The 10,000-nt window shown below is 38.0% G+C and overlaps 1 pseudogene; it reads left to right on the top strand.

The window, feature by feature from the left end:
* LOC131776931 (uncharacterized) overlaps positions 1-497 on the top strand; it is a 791-nt pseudogene extending 294 nt beyond the window's left edge.
* Positions 498-10,000: the final 9,503 nt, after the last annotated feature.

Below are 10,000 nucleotides of genomic sequence, written 5' to 3'. Positions count from 1 at the left end.
AAGAAAAAGATGCGGAAGAGTTGGCCAATCTAGTGCAAACAAAGTCAGAGGCCATCAAGACTCTGAAAACTAAGTTGGTGGATGCCCAAAGGACTATTGCTGAGCTCAAGGTCGAGATAAGACTCTCTGACGAACCTCAGCAGCAACCTCAACAGAAAGACGCCACTCGCGCCAGCACCCACAGTCTGGCCACAATCCAAACAAGATACCAGAGGGTGCTACAAATCCTTAAGGAAAACAATTGTAGCATGGCAAATGCGTTTTGGCTGGCCAGTTGCCCCCGCAGCACCCTCGGAGATTTCATCGCTATCGCTGAATTATGAATTGCAGATGAGCGTGAATTCGAATCGGCATCACGAGAAATATGCGTGGGCTCTGTTCAAGACCTATAAACAGTCTGCTGGAGAAGACTTCGGCGACACCTGCCAGCTATGGCAAACGTGCGACGAGATGGAAAGCTGTAGCCATTCAAATTCGATGATCGAGTTTACAATTAAAGTTGTCTCCCCTAACACACAAACGGCTCCTTTAGGAGCCAACAATAAAAATAAGTCATAACAACGTGAACTGATTTACTTGAGACCGTGCAAAATTCAGAAGAGGTATAATTTTGCTTATGTAATTTCTGTTTGTATGCTTTTGCATTATGTTTGTTATCGCACACAAAATGTTTGATTCAAATCTAAAAATAGTATTATCGATTCAAAACCAAAGACGAGTGCTCAAAATCAGTAGGTCTCCAACTCCAGACAAGATATGTTTGTTTAAGAATCCAAACCCCCCACAGTTGAAACTGCAACTGCAACGATTGGAGGACATTTGGGTAAATTTTCTATCGTGGAAAAGACAGTTAATTAGGTCCAAGTCGAGGTCTACTCGCTGGCAGATAGAACTAAGGGTCTAAATGAGAAAGTTTTGGATATTAATAGGAAATGAATTTTGCATATAATGCATTAAAGGAATTAAAATAAAATATAAGGGCTGGCGAACTAACTCCTGCACCTCTTTGGAAACACTAAGGACCACAAATTCATCTTCCAAAGAGCAAGAGAAATGAAAGAGGAAATTCAAATAAGTACCTATGTGGAAATAAGAGAGAAAGGAACAAGCAGTGGCAAAAGTTAAAGGCAAGAGAGGGAGGGAGGAAGGATTGTTTCTTATAGTAAGCCTTTGCCAGACAAGTTATCCATCGTGCACTACTTTTTTGCAGTATCTAAAGAAAAAACAACATAGCAAAAGGTGCAGGATAGTACAAAGCTCGACCGCTTGAAATACACAGCCTATGAAAATCGGGCCTTGATCACATTTGGGGTAGTCACCCGTAGTACCTTCATAATATGAGGATTATGTCTTCTGAGATAACTGATCACCTCCCAGTTATTGTTAACAGGAAATTTAAACGCTCAAAGAACAAAGAGATCAACACACCACAATAGCTTATCAAGACATCAAGAGTCTTAATAAAGAGCAGCTTGTTTCATCCCTGTATGAAGCCCTCTGGGACTGCGCCTTTGTATTTGAGGATCCAAATGATGTAGTTGACACCTGGTATAAAATTTTCAATGGTATTATTGATGAGCATCTCCCTTTGAAGCAAAAGAGAGTGAAGCGTAAAGTCCAACCAAAATGGTTCAATGCCAAAATCCTGAAAGGGATAAAGGCTCGTGACAAGCTTCTCAAGAAAGCCAGAAAAACCAAGCAGAGAGCAACTGGAATTTTTGAGCGAGTAAAAAACAGTGTGACCAAAACTTATCAGGAATACTAAAACTAAAATTGCTGAAAACAAGAACAATTCTTGGAAACTCTGGAACCTGAGTAAGTGTCTATCAAATGGCAATAAAAGTGCCGAACACGGATTAAATAATCTAGTAGGAAACGAGAAAAATATCAAAAAATGGTTGTGGTTATTCATTGTAGTGAATAACAATAAAAGCTAAGTTTTTCATTTGTCTCACCATGTAGTCACACGTGATGTTGATCGCAACATTTCGACTGCATACTGCTAGTCTTCTTCAGGTGATGAGGTCGACTGGTCTTGCGTGATCTTATAATGCATCATGCTCTGCTGTGATTAGTTGTTTTTCAACAGCTCTGATTGGTGCATTTCTATCCTTGCTGTTTCATTCAGTAACTTGCTCCCTTGGCTGTCCGCTGTCGCACGGCTCTCCTGTTTTTTTTTTTGATCGTGGGCATCCATGCTTCTTGAATTTCTATTCCACCCTCCTACTATTGAAAGTTAGGATAGTCTATGCAAGTAGTTCACACAGAGAATGGCTGTACTGCAGAAAATAAGATGCTTGCTGCTTCTTGATCAAAGGAAACTTTATTATAATGCAAAGGTCAAGTAGACAAAGCTGTATGCCTCAACCGTGTGGTCATCCTACTCTGCAGAAAATATTCTAAAAGTTTTCAGGCTACAGAAACACACAGCTGGGTGCTGATACGAAAACAACGAGTGTTGAACTTTTTAAACAATTAGGTTGGGTCCCTTTTTATGATGAAGCAAGAATATATAAGTCAAGTTTGGTATTTAACAGACTGCTGGCGATTGCCCATCCATATGAATCAGATGTTAATAAGAAATGCAGATGTTACTTAATGAGCGATTAAACATGGACAATTAAACCTCGTCTGCCCCCAATTCAAATGGGAGTCTGAGAGGGTGGAGGGGGTCCTCCACAGTATCAACTATCCGCCTCTGGAATAAGATCCCCAGCTAGATGAGAAAGAAACAGAATCTTATAGGCTTCAAGAAATCCTGTTAGAACATTTACTGAATAATTTTTGTCATGTATTTTTAAATTTTACATTTTATTAACTGACCTTATCTTTGCCCTGTTTTAATATACCAGATAGTTTAAATTTTAACTTTTATATCTTAATTGTATTTTAATAACTCCTTACACAGTAAGTCTTGAATGCTTTTATGTAATGTCATTAGTTTTTTAATTTGTACTATTTATAGGGCCAGGGGTTCTGCAGTATATTTACTGCTTTGTGTAGCCCTTGTTAAATAAAGTTGATTACTATATTATTATTATTTCATATAAGTCAACTAAAATGAAAAAAATGTCAGTGAAGAAGCTGGTTTATCCAAAGTTTACACCAATCAATGTGTGGGAGCTACTGCCATCACTCTCAGCTTCAACGCCAGGATTTCAATAGGCCTATTTGTGGCCATTTCAGGACACCAAAGTGAGCAGTCTCGTGATCTACAACTCATCATTCGACCTCTTAACTCCACAAATGCAGCCAAATCTTTTGAGAGCCTTGCTTACTTCCATCAGAAGTTTCTCAACAATTGATGTCGTTCCAAACCAAACAAGTGACGACAAAATAGCTCTCAAATTGGTTTTTACCCTGAAATTCAGTCCATTTCAGAATGACATCAAAGGATGGTTTTCTACTTTCATCTCACACTTTCCTCGTGATTGAACAATGGCACTAATTGTTTACACATACAAAGCTCAGACACAGCTTTTTTGGTGAATTTCATGAAACGTGATTACATTTACTTTGATTGCATTGATGAGTAAGGTCGTACCACAGGTAGTGCAATGGCTGGTTTTTACACAATTGTTTCTTTCGTTGTCTGGTCAAGTAAGACTATATAAACATTTTTGGTTCAATAAAAGGGGACTCTTTCGATAATTGCCAGGAGCATCCACTATTTGTCATCCCTGAAACTGCAAATGTGTTGCCTAAAATTTAATATTTACATCTGAATGATAACTCTTAGATGCCAGCTTGCGACTCTGCTTAGACAGATACACTATACCAACTAAGACCATTCCTAGCAAGGTTAACAGCCAATTTGTCTCACTGTTATAACCCCAATAGCAAGCAGGCAGTGGAAGAAGCAAGGATCAAGTATAAAGGGGTACACTTCTCTCAAACAGTATATGCCACTGATATCCATCAAACGCCCAATGAAAAGGTGGAGTAGAGCTGATAGTTACTCTGGATACTAAGACAACTTTGACATTGACACAGGTATCATGATACCATTGTGGAGAAGGGTCTTTTTAACCTGTCGTTAGTCGCCTCTGCCTTGGAATCAGGGGAAAGTGGTAAAACGACCAAATACCTAAAAAAAAACTTGTCATTAAAGTGATGCTAAACTGTGGAGCTCACTTTCTTTAAACATTTGACTATGCTTATCTTTACTTCCATTTAAAACAAGATACAGTCTTCTCATTTCGGTGTAGTGTTTTATATGACACATAGCTAAATTAGAGTAGATATTGCAGATTAGATTATCACTTAATGTATTTTAATACTTTTGATGTACTTCTTAAGATACAGTTATTTAGATTTTACTTGCTTTCATTTTTCTTTTAAATACAGCCTTAATGTCTTATTTTAGGCCACTTCCACTCAGTAATGAATATGCCTCCACCTGGAACTGAGAAATCTTTCTACAGCAACCTGGCGACAAATGACAAAAGACAGGCTACTTATTACACAATGGTCGTGTCACCATGTGGAAGCTAAGCCAAGGACGTAAACAATGTAAGCTTCAAAACCACATGGAAATGACTTTTCTAGAATATCAGGCATTGTTATCGCCAAGACTAATTGAGGATGAGTTACTGCAGAAGTGCTTACATGGCAAGAAACAGGATCAAAACAGATCTTTGAATGGGATGGTGTGGCTGAGAAATTCAAAAGAAATTAACATTGGAAGTGATACATTTCAATATTGGTGCAGTTGCTGTTGTTAAGCTTTTCCAAGCGCTAGACATCCCTCTTTGCAAATATACTGAAGAGGGTTACAGACTTCAAGATCTGCTTAGTGCAGATGTAGTGCAACATAAAAGCAAGTACCAAGAGGAGATGAAAAGTGATCAGAGGCCACAGAAGTTAGTTCATGGTAGTTCATGTAGCGAGGTTGCTTTACAGACAATGTTTCTTTGTTTAATCAACCTAATATTACAGATAAACAGTTCTTTGAAGTTGATATCAACTTGGGGCATATGCTATACTTCACCCCTCAATGGTCTCCCAAACACTTCAGAAAATGGGCAAATGTAGTCTCTTAGCACACAGAGCAGCTATTCCAGAAGTATCACCAAGAACTAACTACAGTGAAAATAGAGGGGTGAGAGGTAAGGCATGTTGAGCTGAGGAAACTTTCAGAGAACAGCTTATGTCAGTGCAAAGCAAGTGAAGATGATTCAAAGTTGGATTGCATATGAACTGATAATTTCCTCAATAACCAAGGGAGGGAAGTATGACAATATTACAAACAAAAGAGGTGATACAAAACCTAGAGAAATCACCTTCAGACACACCTCTGACTATGAAAGAAGTTGAAATACTATTTTCCCTTTCAACAGACATTATCATATACAACTTCTACAAGTATGCTAGAGACCATTTCTAGCACCTATGAACTCACAAAAAATCTCAGCTAAGGTCTGGACAGGACAGATTTTTGCACAACTGGTTGTTCCAGAAGTGCCTAAACACTTGCAGAAGAAGGAGAAGAAGGAGAAGGAATGTTTTGCTTCTTATGCAAGCAACACAAAATGTTCACGCCACACCCTGTGAACAGTTTACGAGATGATCCAGCAACACAAAGATCCCATTGAGTCTGAAATACACGGACAAGTATCTATATTTTGTTAACAAAAATTGTGAACTCTACATTACATTAAAAAAAAGTGCAGGAAAAGAAACTCCACAGAAATGACCTCATGTTTAAGGCATGTAGCGGAGCATACTGGCTTGTCAAAGAGAAAGACTGAAATGCAAATTTCTCATCATTGGCTAATCTGCAAACATATTTTGGTTTTCATGAGATGAAGAATTTCCAGTACTCAGCACAGAGTTCCATTGGGGTAATATTTTTGGTAATTAGGAGCTCTTTTGATGACAACTTGTTGGGGAAGGTATAGACAGCAAATTGCTTTGGTCTCCTAACTGCTGAGGTCACAGATGTATCTCAGATGTATCAAAACAGAGAACATTGAAACACGTTCACTGCGGATTGAAATGTTCTGAAAAACTACACAAAGCCAATGCAAAAACCACCTTAACCCTCCTCACAACTCAAAGAAAACACGCTCTGTGTAAAGGTGAAAGACTGTAGCTCTCTGGTTTCTAACAGTGCAACACTGATAACTGGTCACTTTAGTGGCATGGCTAGTCATCGAAAGAAAATAAATCCACTGTCACCTCACTGCACTGTTTGTACCACAAGCTTGCATCAAAGTACAACAACAGCTTTCATCAAAAATTGGCAATGGGTAGGCTTTGTCAGATGACAAGTTTTGTGGCAAGAGGCAACATCAAAGGGTCCATTTAGGTAGCATGTGTACAGGACAACTAGATTCTGCTATTAAGGTTCTCTGCCACTGCTTGAACTTTCCAATTCAATGAGGTAATAACAAGAAATGGAATGGTCGTAAAATTAAATTTAACTTTTTTTGGTCCACCATTCCTTACCAACACCTTTTGAAAGATTTAGACGCCCTCAGAGCATTAAAACAATACAACAGCCAACAGTAACACTATGACCACCATTGTCACCATCAAAATTTCACAATAGCTAAAAGGGAAGAGATGAGAAGCAGAGGCCATTTAAAGTATTAACAGTTTGTTACTTGCACTCAAGTTCATCTTCTCAGTTACTAATTTATTTGAAATATATCTCTAGCAAAACAACTGTGAAATTTCTTCAACAACAGTTACACAAAGCTAATTATTGAAAGGAAAAATTCTGACAGATTAAAGTAACACTTTCTGAGTTTTGTCAAGAGAGGCTTGTGTTGCTGATTTTAAAACATGTACAAACAACTACAGTTACTAATTTAACATCAGACTACAGAAAAATTAAGGAAAGTAACAAAAATGTATTGCTGCACGGTCTAGCAAGTTTAAAATATAAATACCTCCAACATCATGAATGCATCCGATCTAAAGTATCTGTGCATCTTTAATGATGCAGTCTGTTACACAACAGTCTATTGACATGTTGCTAGGTGGATGTATCTAATTACCACTCAGTTTGATCTCATTTGATCTTTCCAAATTTTTTCACAATATAAAGAGAGAGGAAAACATAAAGCTAACATAAACTAGGTTTTATAGAATAAAAAAAGGCCATATGAACCACCACCACAAGCTCAGCCTGTTAAAAGGAATACATTATCCATGACCCATGCTCGATTTTTTTCGACATGGTTGTCAGTATGGTGAACTGCCTCAATTTAGGAAGAAAATTTGGACAGGATCAGATGCATTACAAAAGTGCGAGTTATCATCAATTCCAACCTCACCCTAAATAATATACAAACAACTGACTACAGAAATGCATTTCTCAGCCAAAAACGAGAAATGCATTGAGTTGTTGGATTGCCAGAGGAGAGAAAGCCTATGGTTCAGCCATATTCCTCAGATGGAAACTCACAGATGGCAGTTATTCCTGCATATTGCACATGGTTAAAGCATTTTTTGCCCCTTCAAAGAAAAAGTCAATACCATGCTTGGAGTTGACGGGGTGCTTCTCAATTGCAAGATTATACAGTACATGTAAAGAAGCACTAGAATTTGCTGATATCAGCAATTGCAAGAAAGAGTTCTGGATTGATTCTCAGACCATGTTAACCCGGCGTAAAACCTCTCCAAGACTGTTTGTTTTGGTAAGAGTAGCTGAAATCCAGTAAAGACAGTGGGCTCTGAAGCGTGTAAATACATCAGATATGATCATAATCTTGATGAGAGGAGCTCAGCTAGAAAAGTTGAAGACCTGGTATGAAGGTCCTCCATTCCCTGAAATGCCTAGAAGAAGAATCACCCAAGTTTAAAGAGAATCCCAAGGGATGTGGTGAAGAATTGTCAGAGGAAATGAAGCCGCTCAACAACTTCAAAGCTGTGAACACCCTAAAACAAGTAGATTGCTCAGCTACATCAATGGAGTCAAAAGGAAACCATATTTTGGAATATTTGATGAAATCTTGTTTGACGTTCGCCAAGGCAAGGAAAACTTTGGCTACGTTCTACGATTCACCAACAACACAAGGTTGAAAATAAAAAAAGAGACACCATTTTACAGAAGAATTGAGAGAATCTAAACTGTGGTTATTCAAATGGAGTTAACAGACAATCAAGTTATATACTGTAGACAAGAAGCTGATTCCAGCATCAGATAAACAAGGTGTTTTATGTGCATATGGGAGACTAGAGAACATCGGATCATTACCAGATGAGATGCACAATCCCATTATCCTTCCAAGGTCATTAATTAATACTCTTGAAAAAACTTTACAAAAAGCAAACAAAATGCAGTTACAAAAGTCTCATCGATGAATCAAGCAAGCTTTTCGGATCGTGGGTGTGCAAAATATGGCCAAACAAGTAACTGGTAAATGTCTGACCTGCAGGAAGTTGCTAAGTCAAATGATGAGTCAGATTCTGAGACTGAACATTGCAGCAGGTCTCCCAGTGTTCAGCAACACAGCAATTGACATGTTTGGACCTTTGCAAATAAGAATCAAAAGAAAAACACTGAAGGAAGCACAAGTAATCATATTTCCATGCAAGAGTGGTCCATCCAGAGCTTGTAACAGACAGAAGCTCATATACGTTTCTCATGGCTTTTCAGAGATTTGTCTTACTCAGAGGATATCCCAGTAACTGTTGATTGGATCATGGTACAAACTTTGTTGGCGTACAAAGTTATTTTAACAAAACTTTGCAAGGCTGGGACATTCCCAAACTTTTCCACAAGCTAGCCATTAGAACAGAGTGATAGAAAGTCTCATCAAATCAGGAAGACAAGCCTTAGATGCTTCATCAAAGAATCAAACGTTTACAGAGGAACAGGGAAGAATATATCTGGCAGAAATGACCTATTTGATCAATGGGTTTCCTCTCTGTTCTAGCTCTGTCTAGATCCGGGAAAATCTGCCTGTCACGACAAATGACCTCTCAATTGAACACCACTTTCAGCCTCCTTTGCTGGAGCCAGAACAGAGTGTTAGCCCAAAACACTTCACGAGAAGCACTGAGAAAAGAGTACAAGAGTTCTGGAGTTGTTGGACGAAATATTTTGCCCCAAATTTACTATTAAGGAATAGATGGTACAAGAAATGCAAAAACCTTTAAGAACAAGACTTGGTGTTGGAGATGGAATCCACCCCAAGGAGAACATGGAAGATGGGCTTAGTAATTCAGACATATCCTAGACAAGTCGGACTCACAAGGAAAGCCAGGATGTAGACTGCTACATCAGTTTATGACCTTCCAATTCACAAGCTCTGCCTAAATCGCAACCAAACAGGAACTAAATGTAGTATAAAAATTGAAATTTATTTGGTTGCTCAATCTATTCACAAGTACAAGTAAAGATTTGCTCAACAAATAATTTATTTATGCAAGGACTGTGAATAATCTCGATAGGATTCAGAAACATTGAAATATGCTCCTTGGTGTGTAACGGGGTTAATTGTGTAATCAATGCGAACATTACCAGGAGAAGAGCGAACCAGAATTCTTGACTTTTTGTCAACATAAAATGCAAACTTTAAACTCTTCTGTTTCCTGTGCTGACACCTGGTCTTCTAATTCTTTACCTTCGACCATGATTTGGAATCAACAGTTAAACAACTTTTATTGCCATACAAAATATATAATAATAGTAATAATAGAATAAGTAAAGGCTATGGTTTAGTAAAGATATCTCTATAACTTGATTTAAAATATTATTGTGACAATTCTTTGTAACCTTACAGGTAGTGACTTATGTTGCTGTTTAGGGTTTCAAATAATTTCTAATGATTTTATTGCTCAGTCATTTGTCATATTTCTGAAGATGTCACCAATTTTTATTGAGGACTTCTTTATAGAATTCCTAATCAAAATTGGAGTAGTTAGCGTTGTCTTGCAGATTTATAGGCTTCCCATGAAATTTACAGCAAGGACTGTGAGAATGTTTCCTAGTTTTGATTACTTTTCTCACCAGATAAATGGACAACTCAAAGAACCAAACTCTCAC

Source organism: Pocillopora verrucosa, chromosome 14 (genome assembly GCF_036669915.1).
Source record: "Pocillopora verrucosa isolate sample1 chromosome 14, ASM3666991v2, whole genome shotgun sequence".
NCBI classification, from domain to species: Eukaryota; Metazoa; Cnidaria; class Anthozoa; order Scleractinia; family Pocilloporidae; genus Pocillopora; species Pocillopora verrucosa.
This window is presented reverse-complemented; position numbering and strand designations above follow the sequence as displayed.